This window comes from Schistocerca americana, unplaced genomic scaffold (assembly GCF_021461395.2).
Source record: "Schistocerca americana isolate TAMUIC-IGC-003095 unplaced genomic scaffold, iqSchAmer2.1 HiC_scaffold_488, whole genome shotgun sequence".
NCBI classification, from domain to species: domain Eukaryota; kingdom Metazoa; phylum Arthropoda; class Insecta; order Orthoptera; family Acrididae; genus Schistocerca; species Schistocerca americana.
Window position 1 is genome coordinate 36,376 of NW_025726223.1, and position 13,625 is coordinate 50,000.

Genomic DNA, 13,625 nt, shown 5'->3' on the forward strand with positions numbered 1-13,625 from the left:
GGTGAGGGGGGGCCTTCCGGCGTGCTGGCCGCGCGGTGCGTGGGCGCACGCGCTACAGCCGGCTGGTGGGGGCGGCCAGTGGCAGGCGCGCCGGCCGACGGAGGCGGCAGGCGGCGCAGCTGCGCGCCGGCGCACCCTGCACGCGGCGCCGTGCGGCCAAAGTAGGTCCTCGCGGGCCCGGTGCGAAGCGCGGTGGACATCTGCAGTGTGCTGGTCCGATTGAGGACTGTGTGCGCTGAGGATGCGCCGCCGCCCGGCGCTCGGCGCCGCGACGCCGTCTGCTGCTCGGTCGCCTCTGCGGTTCTCGCAGGTGGATTGTATCGCAGCTGTGCGGACGTGTTGGCGCGTGCGCTGTGCTGGGAGAGTTCGCTTCGGCACCCAAGTGGGGCTTTTGTCCTTCTGTGGCGCTGGCGTTGGAGCTGCCGGCCACCGTAGGTGGCGCGTGTTGTCTCCCGCCGGCAATGCCACGACAGCACGCTCCCGGGCCTCTGTCGGCAGCGGCAAGCTCAGTTGGGAGCACGGGTGGTCGCACCTAAAGCGTCTACTCGCCAAACTCCGGGCGATTGCGCCTCTCTCGAACCCGACCAAGTACTTAGGACGGCGCTGCGCGCCGCCGGGACCTGAGAGGGTTTCGAGGTGTATTGTGCAGGGGAGCTCAGCCTCCTCCTGTTTGCAGAATAATTGAGCGGACGCTTGCGTGTTCGCGCGGGCCCCCGGGACACACTCCCGGGCGGCCGGCTGCTCAGCTCTAGTTGACGCAGCTCCCTGGTTGATCCTGCCAGTAGTCATATGCTTGTCTCAAAGATTAAGCCATGCATGTCTCAGTACAAGCCGCATTAAGGTGAAACCGCGAATGGCTCATTAAATCAGTTATGGTTCCTTAGATCGTACCCACGTTACTTGGATAACTGTGGTAATTCTAGAGCTAATACATGCAAACAGAGTAGCTCGTACGTGGTACGGCTCGCAGCTCATGTATATGGACAGATTTTTTTTTTTTTTTTTTTTTTTTTTTTTTTTTTTTTTTTTTTTTTTTTTTTTTTTTTTTTTTTACAGATTTAAAGTAACTTACAAAAACCCACTATCTAGATAACAAAAGTGGGTACTACTTCTAAACATTGCTACTTGTAAATACAGTGGTTACTACTTTACTACTATACTACAATACATACAATTTATTCTATTTACAATTTCGGCCACTTAGCCGCTCCGGATAACCAGGAGCGTTGCCCGTCCCTAGCCACGAGGAGGCGGGCCGACTACTACTGCAAAACCACTGCCGAGTTTTATCTATATTCTTTCTTTCCCTCCACCACCCTTAATGAAAATTCACTATCTACAAATACATTTCTACAATTACAAAGTTTGCTAATTGTATATCCGCAAATTTGCGCAATCTACCAAATCTACATTGTATTATTGATTTTTCTTAATATAATTTGTATGTTCATTATTTCATTAGTCATGGATGTTGGTATTACTCATGGAAAAGAACGTTTGTTTATCGATTTATGTACTCTCATGTGATGTTGTCTAGTCGTGTTTATCTTTCTTGGAGGTGTGTTGCTTGGAGGATGTGAAGGCAACTCAACCTGGGAAACACCCCTAGGCATCCCACGTCTCTATGCCTCCATAGAGTGGGGAGCCTACCTACTTCTACCATCTTGCCCTCAGTATCATCCCCATTTGTTGTGGTTTCTTAGGAGTGGGCGGACAGCCGGGCCCCAACAACGGATTTCCAGCTGTTATGACCGGTGCTGCCATTCCCCTCCTAATGGTTTTAATTACGGTCTTTTAAGTTTATCAATGCACAATATTCATCAGCTTGGCTGATGAATAAGGCTTTTCTTTATTAACCCAGTAGTTATTCAAAGATTAATTGTGCAAATTTGGAAATATTATCGACTAGATCTTGTAATACCTTATATAGGTCGGGATTTGTTAATATTTCTTGTAATTGTTTATTTCTTAACACCTCTCTCATTTCTGAGGCAACTGGATCAAAGTCCGGGCACTCGAAGGCAACATGCTCGGGCGTCCCCTCTGGGGCACCACAGACACATCCAGGTGTTGGCCAGCTGCCTATCCGGTGAAAGTACGTCGGATAGGGGCCGTGTCCGGATAGAAAGTGTACAATTCCTTGAGTTGCTGTCATGTGCCTTAGTTTTAATCTGTCCCTCACCCTGGGGAAGAGGTTGAAGACCCGTCTACCAGTGGTAGAATTTTCCCACTGCTCCTGCCATAATTGCATTGTTCTTTGCTTGATTTCTGTAACATTGTATAAGTATGTTCCCATTATTGTTCTTACTCTGTCGTAGTCTCTTTTGTGTAACCAGTAAATTGCTGCGTGCTGTCTAATGTTAAGATCAAGGGGGCAAAATCCCATAATTACGCAAAGAGCATCTGTTGGTGTAGTGCCAAATGCACCCACACACCGTAATATGACGTTTCGCTGTATTCGCTTTATTTGTAATGCTGGCCTAACCTGCACGAGTCTGTGGGCCCAGGCACTGGAGCCATACCCCACGACTGGCACAAGAATACTGTTGTTGTACATGTGTGTTGCTGCCGGTGGCAGGTGAAATCGTCGTTGTGCGATACTTATTAGTTTATTAAACAATGTAGTAGCCTTTGATGCAACATATGCAATATGTGGAGCATAGCTCCAGGTTTCATCAATGAGGACGCCCAGGTATCTAGCAGATCTTGCTCTAACCACTATACGGTTTTCTAATCTTATAGCTGGATCCCGTGCTAGTCTACCCTTTAGTAACATGTAATTTGACTTATGTGGTGCCAAGTGAAGCTTAGACTTTTTGCACCATTGTAACAAAATTTCTGATACCTGAGCTGTTTTGTTCTCGATCGCTGCGCGACTGTCACCGTCAACAAGGACAAGAAGGTCATCTGCATACGCAACAACTCCCAGTACCATGTTGCTCTCGTCTAGGGTTATCAACAAGGGATCCATGTTGATATCCCAAAACACTGGTCCACAAACTGAGCCCTGTGGACAGCCCTTTGTAATGTTCTTCGACACCACAGCACCAGGAGCCGTTATTTTGGCGACTCTGTTCCGGCAATAGTCCTTTAGACAACCATAAAGCGCCGCCGGGCACTCCATCTCCCGTAGCCGCGAGAAGAGGGCCGGCCACCACAGGTTGTCAAAGGCTCCGGAAATGTCTACCATGATCCCCAGAACATACTTCTTCATAGATGAGTGAACAATACTGGCTGCCTGATTTATGGCATCGGATGTTGATTTGCCTTTTCGAAAGCCGTATTGCAGGTTACTCATGCCATGCAGTATTCTATGACTCGACAGTCTAGACACCAACAATTTCTCGAAGGTCTTTCCCATCACATCTAACAGGCAGATTGGTCTATATGATTTGGGAACTGTAGGGTCCTTGTCTGGATCCTTTTTTATAATTACCACTTCCGCTGTTTTCCAGGTGGTTGGGAAGGTTCGCGTCTCCAGGCATTTGTTGTAGATCTTTGCTAGCACCGGGGCTAACTTGGATACAAGACACTGCAGAACCTCTGCAGGAATTGCATCCGGTCCCGGTGCTTTCCGTTTTCCGAAGGACAGGATGGCGTTCGCCACCTCCTCTGATGAGAAGGGGTATACCTGTGTTGCATTGTGGTATTCGTATTCGTTTTGTTGCCTCAACGCCAACTGCATCTCATCGTCTGAGTCAGGTCGGTCGTCAGGTAGGAGCGCACGAAGCAGCTCCTCGGCCGTTTCCAGCCAGTTGGTCGTCATCTGGTCCGAGTCTCCTATTGTCACAGTAGAGAGATGCATTGGTGAGTGTATCTTTTCACATATTATTTTGTACGGTGTACCCCATGGATCAAGAGCCAAGTGAGACGTTACGAAATCTTCCCAACTCTGTTGACGATGTTGGAGTAAGGTTTCTTTAAATATGCTTTTCTTCTGTCTGTATATAGTGAGATGATATTGTCTTTCCTCCATGGTGAAAGACCTTTGATAATTGCGGCGCGCCCTTCTCATAGACTGCCGGAGCCCAGTCAGCTCTGGAGTCCATGGAGAAGTCATCTTACGGATGAGACGCCTTCTCATCGGTATTGCCACGGCGACAGCCGCCCTGATTGATGCTGTTAATGCCCCAACGGCCTCTTCTATGTCGATGTCTTCGTCTTCCAACTCTGGAGGGTTAAATTCTGCCTCTAGGAGATCCCAATTGGCTCTCCCGTGATCAAGTTGCATGGCCCACCTCTCTGGTGCCTGTTGTATTTCATGTACCAATGTAAATTCAATAGTATTATGATCGCTTGTTGTATGGTTTTCTAATACATGCCAATCATGAATTTTGTTTGCGATATTAATGGAGCTTAACGTTACATCAATATGTGAAGCTGCCCCAGCTCTACTCCTATAAGTAGGAGGATTGCCGGGGAGATTTGCTACATTTAAATTAAATTCCATAATAACATCCTCAAGGGCAATGCCCCTTGGGTCCTGTGTTCGGCTATACCAGAGAGGGGACTTAGCATTACTGTCCATCGAGATTATGATTAACTTCCCTTGTAGGGCTCTCAATATGGTAATAAGCTGCCTTAAGTAGATATCAATTGGATCACGAAACTGACAATAGATATTTATCAGGTACCAAAACGAGTTTAGGTGATTTATTTCTACGACTATTATGTGTTCTGTACAGAATTGTGTTAGCACTGTGGTTTTTATCGTATTGTTGAGAATGACTACAGCTGTCATTGGACTCTGTCCAAATGTTATTACTTGTGCTGTAACGGGAAAGCCCAAGGATCTCCCAGAGGCAGTACTTGGTTCTTGTATCAGTACTACATCTATTTTGTTTTCTTCAGAAAGCCTACACAGCTCTTGCATGACTAGGGAGCTTTTCATTGCATTGACTTGGTAGCACTTAATAATCGTCCGGATATTTGGTATATACCATGCTATTCGGCCAGGTCTGAGCAGGGTCATATGTTATTCTCCCGTACATCTTGACAAGTTCATTATATGTTTTCGTAAGATCAAATTTCCTTCCCCGCCTCTCGTATACTTTAGTGACTAGTTCTTTTAGTTGTTCATAGTCATGGGGAATATTCACCGCCGCTAGCTGGACGCAGTCTACATCCTCCAGAGTTGGAAATGTGATCTTGTTCCCTCTCGGGTGCCCAGCTCTGACCAACTGCCTCAGAGCAGCCATCATCAATGTCTGGTTCTCCAACCTACCAAGCTGCAATGTTTCACTACAAATATTATATATGTTCCCTGGCGGGCATGTGTTGTATTTAGGTGTATTTACAGTTACAGAGCCATCACCAGCTAGTTCTCCTACAGTTTTGTTGTCTACTTTTAATCCCAAAGAACCATCACCAAGAGTTAATTGTTTATTATCTACTTCATGCACACTGACTATTGAATGACAATTTTCGGTGTCTTCTGCTAGAGTCACCAGCGGCGTCGTCTCCAAGGCTAGGGGAACCCCAGCCAAACGGGAGTCTCGCGCCGCTCCTTCCTCTGCCTTCATAAATGAAGCTGGTAGACTTCTCCTAGCCAGGAAGGACCCGGCTTGGCAGGAGAAGTCGGCTGTCGGTGGCCGCACTGGTGGGACTGGGAGTGTATAAGTACTCCCCTCCTCCACCTCCTCGGCCATTTTGGTTGGAGGCCGCCTGCTGGCCGCCAGGAAGGACCCGGCTTGGCAGGAGGCTTCCGTCATTTCTGGCTGCACCAATGGAACTGGGAGAGTATAAATACTCCCCTCTTCCGCCTCTGTGGTCGCTGTAGGCGGCAGGCATCCCCCAGCAGCCGGGGCGGTCTCGGCCCGGCAGGAGGGGTCCGGCGTCAGCAGCTGCACTGGTGGAGTTGGGAGTGTGCACACACTTCCCTCCATCGCCTCGGCAGCCGCCGTCACCAGTTGCCCCTCCCCGAGGACCAGGACAGACCCCGCCCGGGAGGAGGAAGCCGCCATCTCGCGCTGCTCTGGTGCACCTGTAACAGTATAAGACCTCCCCTCCACCCCAGTACAATCGTCCAAGGACAGATGAGATAATCTTAATTTTCTCCACCTATTCGCATCCCTTAGCGACTTACTTGGTGATTTGTGTTTTGTTATGTTATAGCTAGTCGCCATAATCGGTTCTTTGTATCAGTCTTTGGATCAGTAATTTATACGTTAGGCACTCCTTCCCTGGAGTGTGACAGGTTCTCTTCCTGTATTTACAGGGGATGCAGACAGGTGTTTGTTTACAATTCCTTTTGTCATGACCGTCCTCTCCACAGTTGTGGCATACTGGTGCTTCAAATGTGCAGTATTTTGCCACATGGCCATAATCCTGGCACTTGGAACATTTGGCCAGTGCCGTATAATCCTTTGTGGGTATCGCATTGTACCCTATGTACAGTCTGTTCGTCTTAATTATTTCTTTTCTGAGATCGGGGGCTATCTCCACCGCGTGGTGTACAGTTGATCTGTCTCGCGGGCCTGCCTTAAATCTTGGCTTGAATTTTTCCAGGAACTCTTCTCGAGTCATTTTGTCTTCAAAATTCTGTTCGTATACACAGTCCGTGACATCGTCAACTGTCATATACGAGGGGACATCATATAACATCATAAGGGGTCTTCGTTTTCTCGGTTTTTCACATGTAAAGTTCTCCTTCACTTTTGGGTTATTTATTAATTTTTCACTATCCTCAGGAGAGGCTAGTTCCACTATCAGTATGTTTTTAGTTGTCCTAACTTGATTTATTTTTATTTTATCAATCCGGGGATTCACACTCTTTTCAAATCGTTCTTTTACCTTCCGTACGTCTTCACCTTTCTTTGGTTTCACAAATACTGTGGGAACGGTTTTTTCTAAATTAATTTTTATTGTTTCTTGTACAGTCCGTTTCGGCTGTACTGGCAAAGCTGCAGCTGCAGCATATGACTTCTTAGGTTGTTGTTGTTGTTCTTTTCTCATCCTTTCATTTTCTTCTTTTACTTCGGCATACTGACCTTCGAGCCTAGCATGAGCCAGAGCCCAGGTGGCTATATTCTCCTTAATGGCTCTAATCTGCTCTGCATTAATCTTCCCATGCTTAACGCTTCTGTCGAAAAGACGCAGGAAATACGCGTGTCGCTCCGCGACACTCATCTCATCAAATTCTCCTATTGGAGCGTCTGGCTCCGCATGCGCATAATCACTCTCCATATTTTCAGCCATTATTCCAGAAGAGTGACAAAGTGTGGAGGCCCGTCTCTTTCCCCGGACCGGCCTCTCTGGCATGGGGGGAGGCTATCTGCAGCTCGCTCACCAGTCCCGCCCCCTGACCAAGAGCCTTATGAGCTGCTGGGTTTAGCGCGCCGTTTCCAGCGTACTAGTCCCCTTCCACGATCACATCACTGGAGATTTCACCCGTCCCTCCCCGGCAAATGCCCATCGCATTCCGGAGAGGCGGATTCACCTCTCGGCCTTCGCCCCCTAATAGGCCGAGTTTCCACCATCAGGCCAAGGACCCAGCCCTACCCAGGTGCTGGGTCGGTCCCCCAGACGTTCGGGGGTCTGGCCCCATCTAACCTAGCCAGGGACATGTCACCATGCCCTGGCTTGGCGGACCGTGTCCGGGACATCCCGTTCACGGCGATGAGCCTTTGCCGGCTCAGGCCGCGATCCCTCCCCAGCAAATGTGACCGTAGGAAGACAGGGCACCGGTGTTGTTGTGCCCTGTGCAGGGACAGATGTTGTGTCCCTTCTAGCGCAGCTTCCCCTGCGCCACGCACCCTTTGCTTTCGCTTTGGGTTGGGGGACATTTAACGTCGTCCAAGACGTGAGGAACTGCAGCAGCCAGACTGCAGGGTTCCGGGATCGTCGTGAGACTTACCCTCATACCCTCGCCCAGCCACCGCGCTCAACTCAGGAGAGACCGGTGTCGTGTCTCTCGTAACGCAGCTCCCCCTGCGCCATGCACCCTTTGCTTTCGCTTGGGTTGGGGGCATTTAACGTCCTGCCAGGACGGGAGTTTTACGTCCTGCCTTGACACAACGACAACCCACACCTATCAACGCAGCCCGGAAGGTGTTAAAGGAGTCAGTCCGGGTCTTATACGTGGCTAGAGCTAATACATGCAAACAGAGTCCCGAGTCTGGCGTGAGGTCAGTCGCTTGACGGCGCGTTTCGGCGCGGGCCCGCCCGTTGCCGGCGCGCCGTAAGGCACGGAGGCTCGCACTGGGGCGTATCGCTTTCCAGTCGGGCGTGCCGCGGCAGTCCTCACTCGGGGAAGTGAAGCGTCTCTTACAGCCTCTCCTTCCCAAGTAGCTCTTTCCGCCTTCCCGTGGTGCCAGACGTCAAGCTCGGCATTCTGCCTTGCGTCAAAAGGGAGAGCTGCGACCCAACCCGATGCGAAAGCGAAGGGTGCGTGGCACAGGGGGAGCTGTGTCGAGGGACCGAACACCAGTCCCTTTCTGTTCGCAGGGCACAGACCAGCAGGTGCTCTGCATGCCGGCGACCTCGTTTGTCGGCGTGGGATCTCGGCGCGAGTCGGCAAGGGTGCTTCGCCGCGCCCCTGGGTAACCGGGGCGTGTTCTGCCAAACCCAGGAGGTGGTGACATCGCCTGGGCTAGGTTAGATGGGCCCAGACCGCCGAACGACTGGGGGACCGACCCACCACCTGAGTAGGAGTGGGTCTTCGGCCTTCAGGTGGAAACTCGGGCTAGTAGGCGGCGAAGGGCGAGGGGTGCATCCGCCTCTCCGGAGTGCGGGGTGCACTTGCCGAGGAGCGTCGAGTGAAATCGTCGACGACGAGGCCTTCGACGGGGACCAGTGCGCTGGCAACGGCGCGTTGAACCCTGCAGCTCAGGAGTGCCCTTGACCTAGGGGCGAGGTCGGTGGGCGAGCTGCAACAGTCCCCCCCCATGCCAGAGGAGCCGGTCCGGGGTAAGAGACGGGCTCCCAACCTTCTTTCACTCGTCAACATCATGGCAGATCAAGAGACGAGTGACTCGAGTGCGCTTTCGAGGGCGAGTATGTCCGCTGTCCCTACCTCACAGGAGGAAGTGGGACACGAAGATGAAAACATTTATGAAAGACACTGTCGCATCAGTCAAATTCTTGACTCAAGTGTCAAAAACGGTAAGATTAGTCAGGCCGCGGTCCTGGCAATAAAGAATGAGCTTGCTGCCTGGGCCATAGCACATGCAAAGCTAGAAGGGCGGCTTGAAGAATTGGAAAAAGAGAATACCAGACTTCGACAACAACCGACTAAGACATGGGCTGGAGTGGTGGCGCAAACCGCCACGAAGGCCCAAACAACCAAGGAAACGATTGCCAAGGTTTCGAAGAAACCAGACACGGCAGTCTTTCTAAGACCACTACCTGGACAGACCATCAAAAAAGTACAAGAAATTTTCACAACAACCATTGACCCGGCAAAAGATAAAATCAAAGTGAACAAAGTGAAAGCTACTAAGAATGTGGTAATCGTGGATCTTGCCACAGAAGAAGATAGAGACAAGATACTAAATAATAGTAAACTAAAGAAGGCAGTCAAATGTGAACCACTAAAAAAGAGAAATCCATTAGTTATCCTCTATGATGTACCTGTAGCCTTGACCGAAAGTGACATGTATGAAACCCTTTATAACCAGAATTTTGATGACTGTGAGTGGGAAACGTTCAAAAATGAATTCAAGCTGCGTTTTAAAACCGGGCCTCGGGAACGAGATGTCGTCCATCACGTCGCCGAGGTTTCTGGTAAGATGTGGCGCAAATTAACCGCTATGGGCAAAGTATATATAGGGTTTCACGCAATTAATGTCAGAGACTACTTAGTAGTCCCCCGATGCCACAATTGTGGCGATCTGGACCATGTCCATAAGCACTGCGAAAGAAAGCCGGCCTGCTCCAGGTGTGGGGCAGAAGACCACACAAGAAAAAATTGCAACAAAAATGTAACCTGCATTCCTTGCACAAAAAGAGGAAGAAAACCGTGCAACACCACCGGAAGGAACTGCCCAACGTACAGGATGTTGGAACAAAGACTAATTTCGCGAATTGACTATGGCTGAGGCCATAACTGAACTCAGGAAGCCTAAAAGGAAATCCCCAAGCAAGAGGTTGAGGGACGCTCTGAGAGCAAGCAAATTCAAACAATTTCTACAAAAAGTCATGCAACCAAGATCCATGGTAATAATAATGAAAGATGTATGTGTACAAACAGATCCGTGCGAAGAAGAAGCTCCCTCTCCTCCTTGCTGGGGACCTGGGTCGAACCAAGAACCTTCTCGGCCACGAAGGCATCCTGTACCTGGGAGTTCACTTCCACTTAGTAAAGAATCAGAAAACACCGCACAAGTCCAGTTTGATGAAGTGACTAGCACAAACTCATCCCCTGTATCACCAACTCAGAGAGGAATGGGAATAGACCCCCAACGAATATACCCCAACCTGGAGCATGCACTGCAACTCTCCAGATTGGAGGAGCCGGCAATCCTCACCACGGCACTAAGACATGTGGTACGTGTCGGCCATGAATATGGCAGAGATGTCACCTTCCCAGTAATGGAGGCTGTGGATAGAATCCAGCTCAAGACAATGAATCTCCCCACCGACTTCGGAGCCCTGCGAGATCTAGTTAAAAAGGTATTTGAAAGACGTAATGAGAATTTCAACATAGAAGAATTATATCACCAAGCAGTAATAACCAATGGTAGAGTAGCTCACGACTGGTCCAAAAACTGGCCAGAATCACATATTCATACCTACTTCCCACGTGAACCAAATAAACGTGGGTCAGATAAACGCACACAACAGTAAACTAGTCTTGCAGGAACTTCGGAGGGTGGTGGAAGAGAAGAGTCTAGACGTGCTCTGTCTACAGGAACCGTACTCTCAAGCGGGACGAATCCCATACATGGCTGCCAATTGGCAAATGATATACACTGGAGAAGAACCAAAAGCAGCAATAATAATAACAAACAAATCATTCAGAACCACGGTCCCCGCGCAGTTTTCGAGCGAACACTGCAATGTCGTGGAACTTCAAACATCGAAAGGAGTGATCTACATCTCAAACATTTACTTCCAATATGGGCGAGAAATAGATGAGTTTTTGGAGATACTCACACAGGTTACCACGGCACTGCGGGGACGCAGGATGATAGTGACGGCAGACATAAATGCAAAGTCCCCCCTGTGGTTCAGTGGCACTCACGATGATCGAGGACTAAAGGCCGAAGAGACGATAATGGCATTACAACTGGTGGTTGCAAACCAACAAGGGAACCCCCCCACCTATACAGGCGGCGGGGGAGATGGCACAAATATAGATGTGACGTTGGTAACACCAAATCTCATCACAAAAGTCAACAACTGGAAAGTGTGGGACAGAGCAACCACCAGTGATCATAACTTAATTTCTTTCAACATTGGGGAAAGGGAGTGCCACAGGGACACGGGGTGGGAGCTGCAGTTCAATTATAACAAAGCCAACTGGGACCGTCTCGCGGAGGAGTGCGACATCCCGACATTGCTGGAGGGTGATGAAAACGTAGATGAATACGCCGAAGAGCTGGTACAGGCTATCACCAGGGCGGTGCGAGCCGCGGTACCAACCAGGAGGAGAGCCGTCACGGCCACCCCCACACCATGGTCGGCTGAATTAGAACAGATGCGCCAGGCTGTAAGGAGGGCGAGGAGGTATTACCAGCGGAGTGTCGTCTGGAGAGAGAAACAAAGATGGCTACAGATCTACAGAGAGAGCAAAGATCAATTCCAACAGGAGCTCAGGGCTGTCAGACTCAGAAGTTGGGAGAGTTACGTAAAAAGCCAATTGGCTACGGACCCTTGGGGAGTCCCGTACAAGTTAGTAAGAGAGAAAATAAGATCACCTATGGTGCTCTCCACTGTCAGGGACGGGGACCGGATGACGGGCACGTGGCAGGAAACTGCTGAGGCCCTCCTCCGGGTCCTGTTGCCTGACGACGTGGAAGATAATGAGACAGATGAACAGAAAGAAATAAGAAGAGAAGACCAAAGGGACTACAACAATAACATAAGAACTTACCCCTTCTCTGAAGAGGAAGTCGCTGCCCAAATAAAGGCCCTTAAAAAGGGTAAAGCTCCTGGCCCAGACGGCATTACTGCGGAGGTGGTGCAATTCCTTGCCCCCCAGCTCGTAGCTCCTCTCACTAAGTTGTACAACGAGTGCTTACAACTCGGGAAATTCCCAGCAATTTGGAAAAAAGCAAATGTAATAATAATTAAAAAGAGTCCAGACAAAGATCCTACAGAAATCAAGTCTTATAGACCTATCTGCCTGCTAGATGTACTGGGCAAACTTTTTGAGAGGCTACTAGCACACAGACTGACAGCACACCGCATGCTGTGTGGGATGAGCGACAGACAATTCGGTTTTCGGTCTGGGTGTTCTGCGTCTGACGCAATCGCCCTGGCTGCCGAGGTCTGTGGCTCTGCCCCGCACAAGTATGTTGTCGGCATCATGGTAGACATCAGTGGCGCCTTCGACAACCTGTGGTGGCCCTCACTCTTTTCCCGCCTGCGGGAAAGGAACTGTCCAGGGCTACTATACGGCTGTCTGAGGAGCTATTGTGTAGACAGGGAGGTCTCGCTATCGGCCCCTAGCGGCATAGTCAGGAAGATTGTGACCAAAGGATGTCCTCAGGGCTCTGTCCTTGGACCTCTCTTTTGGGACATAAATATGGAGCCTCTACTTGAGGATCTAAAGAATTGTGACGATGTGCTAGAGGTCATAGCATACGCGGACGACCTCCTCTTGCTGGTCGGCGGCCGTAGCCGTGAGGATTTAGAACCGAAAGTGGAGAGAGCTATAACTGTGCTTACATCGTGGTGCCAAAGAAGTAAAATGACTATTGCGCCCAATAAATCAACATACTTGCTTCTCAAAGGCCAATTGGTCAGAAATCCCACAGTTAGAATCAACGGCATGCCAGTTCTTCGGCGCCGTGAGGCCCGATATCTGGGTGTAATCATCGATGAGAGGTGGAACTTTGCAACACATATTGACACCGTATCCCAAAAGTCACTGGTCTTACTAAATAACCTCATTGGAATAGGTCACAAGCGATTCCACCTGCCACCAAATCTAATAAAACTATATCACAATAGTATTCTGACCTCTATAGTAGGATACGGATCAGGAGTCTGGGCACACAGACTCACGAGGGTCATGCCTGCCATGGCCGTAAGAAGAGTGCAGCGGAACATGCTTCTACGTTCAGCAGGGGCTTACAGAACTACACCAGGAGGAGCGTTATTAGTACTAATGGGGATTTGCCCATTAGACATAAAAATCAGGGAGCAAGCCGCCTGGTACTGGGTGAAGAAGGAAAACAGGGATAAAATCCGGGAAATACTTGGGGTCTATGCGGGGGACAGATATGCTATCAAAAAGAGGGGAATAGAACTTTGGCAGAATCAATGGAGTAGTGAGGAAACGGGACGCAGAACCTATGAACTGCTACCAGACATCGAGGAAAGGCTAAAACTTACATTTTTCACACCCACAAGAGGAATGCTGCACTTTCTTACTGGACATGGACCATACCCGACATATCTATGTCGGTTTGGGAAACAGGCTACACCAGCGTGCGACTGTGGTGCTGTGCAAGGTACCC